The 14,390-nt window shown below is 46.7% G+C and overlaps 1 pseudogene across 1 annotated transcript; it reads left to right on the forward strand.

The window, feature by feature from the left end:
• The first annotated feature begins 9,611 nt into the window (after window positions 1-9,611).
• On the forward strand, window positions 9,612-13,721 carry LOC309660243 (ubiquitin carboxyl-terminal hydrolase 1 pseudogene; annotated as a pseudogene). Its single transcript has one exon. The product of its transcript is annotated as a ubiquitin carboxyl-terminal hydrolase 1 pseudogene (transcript).
• Window positions 13,722-14,390: the final 669 nt, after the last annotated feature.

Genomic DNA, 14,390 nt, shown 5'->3' on the forward strand with positions numbered 1-14,390 from the left:
CTAATGCTAATAATAGGTAATAATGTGTTTGCCCTAATTCTATCTTTGTTGCTAAGGAGAGAGGAAAGCCGTCCTGCATCGTGGACCCCAATTCACTGAGTCTGCTGCTCTCGATCTCGGCTGCATCTAGAATCCACCCAATGGGTAGATGGGAGGCAGGATTAAAACCACTAACGTCGGAACTTCCCTGACTGTCCAGTGGTTAAGACTTCGCCTTCCAATGCAGGGGGTGCGGGTTCGATCCCTGGTCCGGGAGCTAAGATCCCACATGCCTCGCAGCCAAAAAACCAAAACAGAAGCAATATTGTAACAAATTCAGTAAAGACTTAAAAAAAAAAAAAAAGGTCCACATCAAACAAATCTTTAAAAAAAAAAAAAAAAAAAGCAACGTCCAGAGCCTGCCCCGACAAATCAAATCAGAATCCCTTGGACGGGTTTTCCTAGAGGTTGTATTGTGTGCTCGACCGACTGACACCAAATCAGATGAGAGCTCAGCTCAGCCAGCAGCTGTCGGCCCAAGGCTCACTCGTCACCCTGGTGTGAGCGTCAGGACTCCTTGGGGCATGTAGGCATCTACGGGCATTGAATCACATTTTTTATTCAGTTCAGCCTAAGATACATTTCTTGCCTCCAAACAGGGCTGGCGTCATGGCCACAGGTCCCTGCCCCCGGGCGGGCCCACTCCTGTTTTAATGCTCTGCAGTCACCATCTTGAAATGCTGAGTTGTTTTTTTTTTTTAACATCTTTATTGGAGTATAATTGCTTTACAATGGTGTGTTAGTCTCTGCTTTATAACAAAGTGAATCAGTTATACACATACATATGTTCCCATCTCTTCCCTCTTGCATCTCCCTCCCTCCCACCCTCCCTATCCCACCCCTCTAGGTGGTCACAAAGCACCGAGCTGATCTCCCTGTGCTATGCGGTATCCGTCCCTCTCTAAACAGTGCGCTGTTTCACCTGCTGGTTGTGACACGGCAGCAGAGCCACCACGGGTGTGCAGAGACACACAAGTCTCATCAGCCCCACGCTGTCCACTTTTATCCATTAACCGTGTGGACAGAGTCCTGGCCGGGAGGGCAGCCTGGGAGGGAATGGACACCCCAGGTAGTGTATATATGGTATATGGTAGTGTATATATGTCCTTTGTCATTCAGTATAATACACTCTATGGACGCTTTTAGTTTTATTTATCTTTGCTATTGTTTCCTTCAGTTGTTTTTCATTTATTTCTGATCTGATCTTTATGATTTCTTTCCTTCTGCTAACTTTGGGGGGTTTTTGTTCTTCTTTCTCTAATTGCTTTAGGTGCAAGGTTAGGTTGTTTATTCGAGATGTTTCCTGTTTCTTGAGGTAGGCTTGTATTGCTGAGCTGTTTTGAACGTGGAGCCCGTTTTTCCTTTTGCTTTGGGTCCTGCTCCTTGTGTGTCCAGTTCTGCCTGCAAGGCCGGATCCTGTTCTAGGCCTACCCAGGAAGTTAGAGCTGAAAGTGGGGTGTCCACGAGCAGGGCGGCCACCGTCTGTAGAAGGAAAGGCCGGCCCTGCCAGGACCTCCTATCCACCACCAACAACTGACCGTGTGAGCCAGGGAGCCGGGCACAGAGCTGCCTGTGGAGGAGGGAGGGAAGCAGCCCTGGCCATGGGATCATCCTGAACAAGCTCATGACTAATAATAAGTAACAAATACAGGGAGCGGTGACATAAAACATGGCTGTACTTTAGGCTGTAGAGCAAGGCTAGCTGTATATAGAACAGGCATCCAAGAAGTGGAGGGTCCCAGAGCTCTGAGCTCTGGGTGTGGTGGCCCTGTGCTAATTCTGCTTCTGGCTTTCACTGGACATCCAGCAGCTGAAGCACTGACCCCACAGCTCCTGCAGCTTCCAAGCTAAGACATGGCCAGAAACTCGACCAGCAGTAGCCAGCATTCACTGAAGGCTTCCTTCATTCCAGGACAGTGCTGCATGTTTTAAATAAATTCTTGCAGTTAGTTCCCATCATGGCTCCATGAGTTGGCTATGAACTGACCCATTTTACAGATGAGGAAATGGAGGATCAGAGAAGCTAAGGAACTTTCCCAAGGTTATGTAGCCAGTCAGTGGGTGATCGAATGTGAACTTGGGTCTTCGGCTTTGGAGTCTGTAACTTTGTCATTCACTATAATACACTTTATGGTTGTTTTGAACCATAAACAATTGACATATGGCCACACACTGTCAATGTCCTCAGGCAACGTGCGACCCAGCGCAAACTGAGCCCATCCACAGGGGCTGTAGAAGGTCAGTAGACCCACAGATAAATCTAGACCGTTCTCCTTCCTGCAAATCCTTGTGCTGGGCGAACAGCTCTCTTAAGGAGAGAAATGAGGAGAAAAAGAACGAAAGAGTGGTAGCTCTGTAAGAACAGCACATGTGGGCGTGTTGAATGAAAGCTCTTGCCTTTTTCCCTCAGCCGGCTTGCTTAGCAAGTCAGGGGGCCAGTTTGTTGGAAACACCTTTTTAAAAGAAAGGTGAGTGTGGACAGCTGCTCTCCAGATAATTCAACTGAGCAGGGCTATTGCTATTAAAGCCACACCATAGATAATGCCGCTTTTTTCAGGAATCAATTTGGGGGCAGGGTCAACTGAAAATGTGTAATCTCAGATAATAGATCATAAACATTCTGTTCTGGAGCTTCTAAATTAAGGCCCTGCACCTGCTGGAGGGCTCCAGTGTTAGCACCAGGCCTGCAGCTGGCTTTGTCTACCGGCCATCCCTGGATTTCCCCAATAAGATCCCACTCTCGACTTTGCCATCTGCTTCTCCCTCTTTCTTGATGGAAATCTACTGCCTCCTTCAACCAGTGCATGGAAAAGTACATGGCCAGTGCCACACGCAGGGCTATAGAAGCACACATATCCCACGGTGATTTCACACCCTCCAGCCTTTCATCATTTAAAAAAAAAAGTCTGTGGGCAAGGAGGCAGGAAGAATCGTGAGCCCCAAAGCTGATGACTCATTTCAGAGAGAACTGACAAGGCCATTTCTGAGCAGGTGGGTTGACAGGACACTGGCCGACGCCACGCTGCATTCACTCCTGCAGGCTCACGTTCATTCGTTCAGCCCATATGACCGAGCACTCACTGAGCCCCAGGGTGGGTTGAGGGCACTAGGGGAGTAGCAGCAGCACGAGAAGCAAAGCCCCAAATTCGCTCTCCCCTGAGAGCGTCCACTCGATGCGGGTCAGAGAGGCAACTGTTAGGAAAACCCTAACACGTGGTGATGAGTTACGGGATAAAGAAAGCTGGCGAGAAGGGCCTGGGGTAGGCGCTACAACTGCGATTAGGGGCAGCCTCGGGGGAAGGTGGCAAAGCGCTAAAGGAGGTGCAGAGGAGACACGAGGTTGTCTGGCGACAGTGGTCCCAGCAGGCGGAGGGAGCAGTGTGGCTGGAGCTGGGCGAACAGGCCAGCAGCAGGGAGGGGACGGGGGGCCACGGAGGGCCCGGTGGCCTCCACGAGTGACGTGGGAGCCGCTGCTTTGTGCAAAGGAAGCATGGGCTTTCTTTCTAGCAGGCTCGCTCTGGCTGCTGTGTGGAGCTGGCTGAGGAGGTGGCCAGCTGGGAGGAGGAGAGAGAGGAAAGCGTCACAAAGATGGGGTGCAGGGGCATGGAGAGGAGAGCAGGGTCTCGCTGGATGTGGACGGGATGTGATGGATAGAGAGACTGTAGCGACCCCTCCAGACTGTGCATTCCTCTCCGCACCCCTGGACGGCATCCCGACCTGGGAGTCTCAGCAGGAAGTCTTTCCGGGGTGGCCCGGGGGTGGCAGAGTCCCCATCTGTGTTTGTGGCCTGTGGTGACTGGCGCCCAGAACTGTGGCAATGTGCTTCCCGGCAGCCCCAGGATTAGGTCATGATCTCTGTTTACTAACAGGAAAGAACACTTGGATGGAGCATTCAGCTAGCTGGAAATGGGAGCCCTGGTCTCACTTTTGCCTCTCCCCGTGAGGCCACCCTGAGCCCCGGGGAGAAGAGCCAGGTACAGACCACAACTCGTAACCCGATTCTTGTTTGCACTAAAGACGGGCTGTTTTTTAAGATCATGATTAGAAATGAGTAAACGGTAAGTTCCAAGGCCTTCGGGGGTTTATCGTGCAGGGCTTATCAAAATAAAATAGAAACCGTTCACGTGGAGAAAATGTTTCCCTCCTCATCCTCAGACTTCCAGGCTTGCAAGCATTTCTTTTAAACAAGCAATGTGTTGATCGCCTGAGATGAAGAAGCAACTGAGCTCAAACCCCAAATGCAAACCAGTTCAAAGCACACATCTTGGCAGGTGCTACGTGAGTTAACCTGGTGGGTTTTGCACCTAGTCCTTGAACTGTTTTCCAATTAACAGAACACAATTCTATGTCATGCTTCTGAAGATGCTGCTCTTCTTCACTGGAGGTCTTTCAGGCGTGACTCATATTAAAATGAGGTTGAGAAGTTTGCTTAGTAAAACCTAGTAAAATGCCTGGGATGCCCTGAGCTGTCGTGTGAAGGGGGGCGGAGATGTTAACCATAGCTGCCACGAGCCAGGCAGTCAGAGTGGCTGGAGCGAACGGTGGACCCCAAAGCTGTCTCTACATCTCAACCCTCAGACTCTGTAAATGTGACCTTATTTGGAAAAGGGAGCTTTGCAGATGTGATTAAGTTCAGGATATCAAAATGAGATCATCCTAGATTGAGGGTGGGTCTCAAATCCAGCACCAAGTATCCTTATAAGAGATGGAAGACACAGATGGAGGCAGAGACTGGAGTGATACAGCCGCAGGCCAAGGGATGCCTGGAGCCACTAGTAGCCAAAGGAGTCGAGGAAGGATTCTCCCCGAGAGGGGGCATCACCCTGCTGACACTTTGATCTCGGACTCTGGCCTCTGAAACTGTGAGAGCATAAATTTCTGTTGTTTTAAGCCACTTAGTTTGTGGTGCTTTGTCACAGCATCACTAGGAAACGCATACAGTTTCCAAAAGGGAACACAGCCCTTCCAGTACCTTGATTTTGGACTTGTGAGGCCCCAGGCAGAGGACCAGCTTAGTCACGGTGAGCCTCAACTTCTACCTGCAGAACTGGGAGGTAATAATTGGGTGTTATTTTAAGCCACTAAATTTGCAGTCATTTGTTACAGCAGCAACAAGACACTCACATGGTAGGATGTCGTGTGAGTGACCAGCAGGGCACTGGCCTCACTGGAGGGGCAGGGAGGCCTCCTTGAATGGGTGGCTTCAGGCTGAGAATGAAGCAGTGGGTCTTGGAGAAAGTCATGCATGGGGGTCTCAGGGACCCGCGGGCATTGAGCACAGAACTGACGGCCTCCGTTTCCATTTATAAGCACAATCCCAGGGCAGGAGAAGCTGCCTAGGGTCCCGAAAAGCAGAGACTAGAGAACTCAAAGGTCTGGGGTGAGACGGCAACCTCGATGGATACTGAAGGCAGCCGTGTCCTGAGAGGCTCTGCAAACTGTCTCGCCAGCCCAGAGGTCGAAGGCGTTTGGGCCACGGCGTTTTACGTGGTACTTATGGTGACAGCCCAGGAAGCCCAGTGACTGACAGCTTCTGATGTAACCCCAACATTTCTTGGGTGAAGTCAACCGTGGGCAATGGCACTTTCCTGCGGGATCCCGCCTCCCTGGAGACTTTCTGGGTGAGTACAAGGCAGGATGCTGGCTTTGAAATTTCTCAGCAGCAACTAATCCCCCAAGAAAACCATATTGCCCCAGATTCTTTCCAAATGAAATTCAAGTCTGCCTGAACGCCTGTTCCAAAGCATGTTATTTAGACGCCGGTGGCATTAAGCGAACTGGCAGCTCTCGAAATACTTCGGTAGCTGGCTGAAGCTGCGTGTTTTATGGCCACCATCACACTAATCCACAGCATTTGCATAGGGCCTAAACCAGTTCCTAGAGGCTTCCCCCGGAGCCAGGTCCATGGACCACCGAGGGGACCCCATCTCCCACAGTCAGTGAGGTCTTGTCAATATTCTGAATAAGTCGGGGGGGGTGTTTAAATTTATTTTTATTGAAGTATAGTTGATTTACAATGCTGTGTTAATTTTTGCTGTACAGCAAAGTGATTCACCTATGCATATACATATCCTCTTTTTCATATTCTTTTCCATCATGGTTTATCGCAAGATATTGAATACAGTTCCCTGTGCTCTACAGTAGGACCTTGTTGCTTATCCATAAAATATATAATAGTTTGCATCTGCAAATCCCAAACTCCATGTTGGGTTTTTTAAAATATGTTTGAGTAACATCTTTTTCTAAAACCAAACAGATCACTACATAAACTGCAAAATCTTCATTACATCGTTCCAGCCACAACGAGGCGTTCTTGGTGACGGTTAAACTCAAATACTAGCAGTGTTATTCTGTCCTGAGGAATGGGTCCAAGAGAGGGGTCAGGTCCAAGCTGAGGTTTGCTCCTGCTGTGATGTGAGAACTTTTTCCATCATCTTTGACCTTCCCCCGCTCACCCTCCTTTCCTAGGTCTCCATCAACATGCACGCGGAGAATGCGGGTTGGAGTTTGGCTGAAATCACAGCCCCTGAGACCTGAGGGCCTGGTGGGTATTTGTCTGCTGAGTACAGCTGGAGTGAGCTTTTTCAGGAGGAGCAGGAAGAGAGTTTGCAAGGCAAAGAAAATTTAACTTGGGTGTGTGATTGACAGTGGCTAGTCTAACACCTGCTACTGCTTCCAAGGTTATATTCTGTTGGTCCAGAGAAAAAGTCACAACAAATCAAGCAGCCGCGTCACTGGTGCTTCTCTGACTGTGTCTCTGGTTGGGGAGCCTGCAGTGGACCTCAGTGCCCCCGACCCCCTACCGCACCCTCACCCCCGACCCCCTTGCCGAATTCTTCTCATCGGCCAACGTAACTCGTGCTTGTAAGAGACATGTGGGCCCCTGAAATATCCCTTAGATTCATTTTGGTATTTCTTGGTGGGATTTAGTTATATGGTCTTTCTTCTCTCCACCTTGATTAGTTTCCTAATGCGGCTGTAACGAACGACTACAAATGTAGTGGTTTAAAACAAGCCAAATTTATTAACTTATAGTTATGGAGGTCAGAAGCTCAAAAATTCATTTCACTGGGCTAAAACCGAGGTGCTGGCGAGAGCTGGTTTCTTCTTGAGGCTTTAGGGGTGAGTCGTCTTTGCCTTCTTCAGCTTCTAAAGGCCACTGCACTTCTAGCCCCTTCCTCCAACTTCAAAGTCAGCAGCAAGACCAGAGGTTCCTCCAAGCTCTGTCTCTTTGCTTCCATTGCCCCTCACCTTTTGCTAATTCTTACCTGGCTGCCTCACTGTTATAAGGACCCTTGTGATCACATCAAGCCCGGACAAATAATCCAGAATCATCTCCCCATCTCAACATCTTTAACTTATTCAAGTCTGCAAAGTCTCTTTTGCCATGAAAGGTGACACATTCACAGTCCTTGGGGATTGGGAATCCACATCCCCCAAACCAGCCAGGGTCCCAGCCACAGCACACGGGGCCTCGCATGTCAGGGGGGCACTAGGAGGGAGGGAGCAGCTGTGGTCTCCTGGTCTGGCATCCCGGGATGGCAGCACTTATGGTCCAGCTCTCCAGAAAATCCACACACCGCCACCACCCTGTAAGTGTCCTTTCTCCTGCCCAGCTCAGTGTACTGATCTGGTGTTAAGAAAATGTGGTCACTAGAAACCCTGCGCTGTGGATGTCATCCCAGGAAACAAACACCCACTAGAAAGCTCTATGACACCTGCAGATGCCACCTGCCACATCCGCATTCTCTAACCCACATCCTTGTGGGCTGTAAGCTAATGCTCTGCATATCTGGGCAGCTGTCAACAAAACTTATTCTAAATCCATCCCCTCTCTCTGGCCACCGCTCCCCCTAGTCCAAGCTGCCATAGTCTCTCGCCAGGACAATGGCAGCAGCCCCTCAAACCATCCTTCCACTCCCCCACATGGCCCCGTATGCCACTGCCCCACGCAGCAGCCAGAGTGTGTCCCCAAAATGCACATCCGTCGTGTCATTTGTTGCTTAGAAACTCCCAGTAGCTTCTCACCACACATAGCGTGAAAGTCAGCAGCTTCAAGCGGCCTCAAAGCCCCATGACCTGGCCAACCCTATCCCACGCTGCCCCCTAACTCAACCCCTGCAGCCCCAAGGTTTCCTTTCTGTTCCTCAAATAACACTCACTCCTGCATTAGATCTTTGGCCCCAGTGGTTCCCTCTGAGCTGAATCTGCCCCCCAACAGCTGCCCCTTGGCCTGTGGTAGAGTGTAGACCTTCCCCATCTCCAGTCCGTTGGACTTTGAGGTCTTCTTCCTACAGAAGCTGAGTGCTGTGGGCACAACCGTGTCCCCCAAAGTCATATGTGGAAGTCCTGACCCCGAGAACCTCGGAATGTGACTTTGTTGGGGAATAACATCCTTACAGATGTAGTCAGTTAAGATGAAGTCATTAAGGTGGGTCTTAATCCAATATGACAAGCGTCCTTATAAAGAGGGAAGTTTGGACACAGAGACAGGAACACAAGGGACAACATGATGTGACGATGAAGGCAGAGAAGGTGTGATGCCAGCAAACCCCTGGAAGCTGGGGGTGGGGCGCGGGGTGGTGAGCCAGGAACACGTCCTCCCTCACAGCCCTCAGGAGGACCCAACCCCGCTGACACCTTGGTCTCAGACGTACAGCCCCTGGTGTTGTGAGACAACACCTATCTATTGTTCAAGCCACACAGTGTGTGGTGCTTCCTCACAACAGCCCTAGGAGTGCTGCAGTGGGAAGCCAACCACCACCTTTCCCAACCCCCAGGGCTGGGATTCCGTGCACTTGCAGGAGATGGGGAGGGGGAGGGGGAGGGGGGAAGGGGAGGGGGGACTGGAGCTGTCCTGCAGCACAGTGATGGCAGCACGGGGACCGGAGCGGGAGTCCTGCCCAGCCTCCAAGGCTTCTCTGTGGGAGCAGTGGCCAGACCCAGCTTTGGGGGCCTCCAGGGGCATTTCCAGGAGCTTCCAGATCCCTGGACGCAGCCTCCGACGACTTCCTGAGCCAGGCTCCCCTCACTGGCTGCTGGGTCCCCACCTTCCTGATAGCGGCAGTAGGTACAGCTCCTGGCAGGCCATCTGGGTGGCCCAGGGCCTTCAAAGGGTTCTGAAAGCACCTAATTCCCCGCATGAAATCCCGTTCTGCTTAACATGACCAGAATGGCTGCCTTTCTGAAACTGAACCAACCCATAGCCTCCACTTAGACTCAAATGCCACTCTCCTTAAAGACTCAACTCCACTCTCGCTTAGTCTGCTTTTTGGTTGCCCTCAGTGACGTCTAACAGGTCGTGCTTCCGTGTCTATTGCCTGAATGGTGCAAACACGGACCTTGCCTGTCTCACTGTCCCATGTCCCCTCGTCTAGCACAGGGCTCGGCTCACTGGGGCGCTCCCTGGGTATTTAGGGAAGCAGCGGGTGAGGGTAGCAGAAGATGCCACCCCTGAAGGCATCTCTTTGGCAGAGGATTATTTTGAGCTGGTTATTTTTGAGAAACTACAGATAGAGGAAAAGCTTTGAAAACAGAGTAGAGGTTATCCTTGTGCAAGGAAAATTTATACCGCAATAGACATTTAAATAAATAAATGAATAAATCCATTCATGAAATAGTGGGAGAAGCTATGTATAGTATTGATAATAATAAAAGTTATCAACTTAAATAAATAATAAATAAATTACAAGAAGCTCTTGTAAATGGAGAAGGCCCGACTGAAACCTGCAGAACAATCTGCCCTTGTACGACACTTTTCCCATCACCTCCTGTAACCGGCCTCCCCTCTCCCCAACCGCATCTTTTTTTGTCTGTAGCTGAAGATGGTTTAGAAGGTGGTGGCTTGGGCCATCCCGGGGGGTTTACTCATTTTCCTTGGTATCTCCCGTGTACACAGGCGGTATACATCTTAATCCACTTCTCTTCCTTTTCCTCTTGTAAATCTCTTCTATTACTCTGGATTCAGGCAGAACTCAGAAGGGCAGAGGGAACATTACAGGAGGGGAAGAAGCAATTTCTAAGTTCAGCTTCTCCTTTAAGAAACTTCCAAAGGCATTTTTAGAACACGTGAAATATTTGAAAATACATAGGTCATAGGTGACATAAATTATGCTTGAGAAGGCACTGCGGAAAAGCGCCAAGTGCCCGTGGGCGGTGGAGTGAAGAAGGGCCCCGCGGTCCGGGCGCCGGCGGCGAGCGAGGCTCCTTGGCGTCCCGGGCGGCGCCGCTGCGGGGAGGTAGTCGGGGCGGCGCCAGGCAGGACCCAGCGGCGGCCGGGTTCCCGCTCCTGAGAGCGGACGGTCACTCCCCGGCGGGGAGGGCGATGGGCTCGCTCTTCCGTGGGTCGCGGGCCCCCGCGGGCTCGGGGCAGGGGCTCCGCTGTCGCCCCCGCTCTCGCCGCGGACCTCGCTCTGGGCCATGACCAGATATGACTGGTGATTACCAGGTCCCTGTATAAATTAATTCTTGTCAACTCCATGGGATTTGAAGAGAAAATGCCTGCTGTCATACCTAGTGAAAGTAACGGGCTTTCAAGAGGTAGTCCATCAAAAAACAAAAACAAAAAAAAAAACACAGACTTTCCTTGAAGCTTTTTCAGAAAAAGGAAACCAAGAGAGCCTTGGATTTCACAGATTCTCAAGAAGAGGAAGAAAAACCTTCTGAATGTAGAGCATCTGAAATCGATCGAGTTGTTCCCGCAGCAGTCCTCACCTATCAACTGTGAGAAGAGAGAAAACTTGTTACCCTTTGTGGGACTGAATAACCTCGGCAATACTTGTTATCTTAACAGTATACTTCAGGTATTATATTTCTGTCCTGACTTTAAATCTGGAGTGAAGCACGTATTTAATATTATTTCAAGGAAGAAAGAAGCCCTAAAAGATGAAGCCAGTCAAAAAGATAAGGGAACTTGCAAAGAAGATTCTTCGGCAAGTTATGAACTAATATGCAGCTTACAGTCCTTGATCATTTCAGTCGAACAGCTTCAGGCTAGTTTTCTCTTAAATCCAGAGAAATATACTGATGAACTTGCTACTCAGCCAAGGTCACTACTTAACACACTCAGGGAACTCAACCCTATGTGTGAAGGATATCTACAGCATGATGCACAGGGAGTATTACAGTGCATGTTGGGAAACATTCAAGAAACATGCCAACCCCTAAAAAAAGAAGTAGAAAATGTGGAAGAGTTATCTACTAAGGTAGAAGAAAAACATCAGAAAGAGGAAATGAGTGGTAATAACAGCATGGAGATGGACAATATGAGGCATTCTGAAGACCATAAAGAAAAATTGCCAAAAGTAAATGGGAAAAGGAAAAGTGACACTGAATTTGGTAACATGAAGAAAAAAGTTAAAGTCTTTAAAGAACACCAATCTTTGGAAGAAAACCAGAGGCAAGCCAGATCAAAAAGAAAAGCCACAGTTGATTCATTAGATGTTCCTCCTAAAATAATCCCCAAGTAGATTTCTGAAAATAAGAGTGCAAGACCCTCACTAAAGAAATCAAGAGTTAAAATAAACTGGTTAAAGTCTGCAGCTAAGTAACCCAGCATTATTTCTAAATTCTGTAGTTTGGGTAAAATAACAACAAACCAAGAATCCAAAAGACAAACTAAAGAAAATGAATATGATCTTGAAGAAGACTTGGGGACGTGTGAAAATGATAATACAACTAATCGTTGTAGACTTGAATCTCCAGGGAATAATGTTATGCCTTAAATGAAGTTAAGCCCATAAACAAAGGTGCAGAGCAAATTGGTTTTGAGCTAGTGGAGAAATTATTTCAAGGTCAGCTGGTATTAAGGACTCATTGCTTAGAATGTGAAAGTTTAACAGAAAGAAGAGAAGATTTTCAAGACATCGGTGTACCAGTGCAAGAAGATGAACTTTCCAAAGTAGAGGAGAGTTCTGAAATTTCTCCAGAGCCAAAAACAGAAATGAAGACCCTGAGATGGGCAATTTCACAGTTTGCTTCAGTGGAGAGGATTGTTGGAGAAGATAAATATTTCTGTGAAAATTGCCATCATTATACTGAAGCTGAACGAAGTCTTTTGTTTGACAAAATGCCTGAAGTTATAACTATTCATTTGAAGTGCTTTGCTGCTAGTGGCTTGGAGTTTGACTGTTATGGTGGTGGACTTTCCAAGATCAACACTCCTTTACTGGCACCTCTTAAACTGTCACTAGAAGAATGGAGCACAGAGTCAACCGATGACAGCTATGGATTATTTGTAGTTGTGATGCATAGTGGCATTACAGTTAGTAGTGGGCATTATACTGCTTCTGTTAAAGTCACTGACCTTAACAGTTTAGAACTAGATAAGGAAAATTTTGTGTTCAACCAAACGTGTGAAATAGGTGAGCCAGAACCATTGAATGAGGAGGAAGCAAGGGGTGTGGTCGAAAATTATGACGATGAAGAAGTGTCGATTAGAGTCAGTGGAAATACCCAGCCAAGTAAAGTTTTGAACAAAAAAAATGTAGACGCTGTTGGACTTCTTGGAGGACAAAAGAGCAAAGCAGATTATGAGTTATACAACAAAGCATCTAATCCTGATAAAATTGCCAGTACAGCATTTGCTGAAAATAGAAACTCTGAGACTAACAATACTAATGGGACCCATGAATCTGATAGAAACAAGGAATCCAGTGACCAAACAGGCATTAACATGAGTGGCACTGAAAACAAAATTTCATATGTAGTGCAAAGCTTAAACGAGTATGAGGGGAACTGGTTGTTTTTTGATGATTCTGAAGTGAAAGTTACTGAAGAGAAGGACTTTCTGAATTCTCTTTCCCCTTCTACATCTCCTACATCTACTCCTTACTTGCTGTTTTATAAGAAATTATAGAGTGAGTGTATTTTCCTTGCGTATATATTAAACAGACCTGGACAAACATCAGTAAATTGATTACATCAAAAAAGTCTTTAGCTTATCTTTTGAAGCTATTGGATATTATTGGTCTCTCTACGTTTTTATATAAATAGTGAAATTTGAATTATTGAAAACCATGTTAATTTTTAGAATTCATTTTCCTTAGTGGAGACTAGTGATTGATGCATTAGCTTCTGGGAACAAACTTGTATAGGTTCTTAATTGAATTATTCAAAATGGAAGCATTTAAACACTTTGAATTTACACCTACCTTTCATGTTTGCTTTTTCAAATAAAGTGCTTGTATTTGTATCTCCATATTTTGGAATAATTATCTACATGATGTTTATAGGTCCTGTGGTTTTTCAGCTAAGAAGCAGAATCTCATTTCAGTACATTTAGTTTTGTAAGTCATGAAGCCAAATCTTTGATGGGCTGTATTAGAGGCACATGATGGGCTGTATTAGAGGCACTTGTATGTATTCACAATAGTGCACATTTTGTGCCTTGAATCACTTTGAAAAGTGTCTCAGAAAACCTGAAGAGTCAGTCCTCTTCTATCTTCACAAGAATTTTATATGTATTTATGAAAATGATTCTGTACTCTAGTAAATCTTTTCCAGCCTGGACTAATTTGTATCTCTTTGTAGTCATGCTCTGCACGATCTGTATATAGTGCATCAAACTTAGAGATGTGACCTCAAACTTAGAGATGTGACCTTAAATTTAACTTTTAAAAAAAAACCAGGAGGTCAATAAAATTTAAACTGCTTAACAACTAAAAAAAAAAAAAAAAAAAGAAGGCACTGCAAGAAACTAAAAATAGAATTGCCATATGATCCAGCAATCCCACTCCTGGGTGTATATCTGGACAAAACTAGAATTCAAAAACATGCATGCACCACTATGTTCATAGCAGCACGATTTACAATAGCCAAGACACCCTAAATGGAAACAACTTAAATGTCCATCAACAGATGAATGGATAAAGAAGGTATGGTGTATATACAAAATGAAATACTACTCAGCCATAAAAAAGAACAAAATAATGCCATTTGCAGCAACATGGATGGACCTAGAGATGAACATACTAAGTGAAGTAAGTCAGAAAGAGAAAGACAAATACCATATGATATCACTTATATGTGGAATCTAAAATATGGCACAAATGAACCTATCTATAAAACAAAAAAAGACTCACAGACATAGAGAACAGACCTGTGGTTGCCAAGCGGGAGGGGATGGGTGAGGGAAGGGCTGGGAGTGTGGGATTAACATATGCAAACGATTATATAGAGAATGGATCAACAACAAGGTCCTACTGTGTATCACAGGGAACTATATTCAATATCCTATGATAAATCATAATGGAAAATAATATGAAAAAGAATGTGTATATATGTTTAACTGAATCACTTCATTGTACAGCAGAAATTAACACATTGTAAATCAACTATACTTCATAAAATAA

The sequence above is a fragment of the Balaenoptera physalus genome (genome assembly GCF_965194825.1).
Source record: "Balaenoptera physalus genome assembly, chromosome: 4".
Classification (NCBI taxonomy): domain Eukaryota; kingdom Metazoa; phylum Chordata; class Mammalia; order Artiodactyla; family Balaenopteridae; genus Balaenoptera; species Balaenoptera physalus.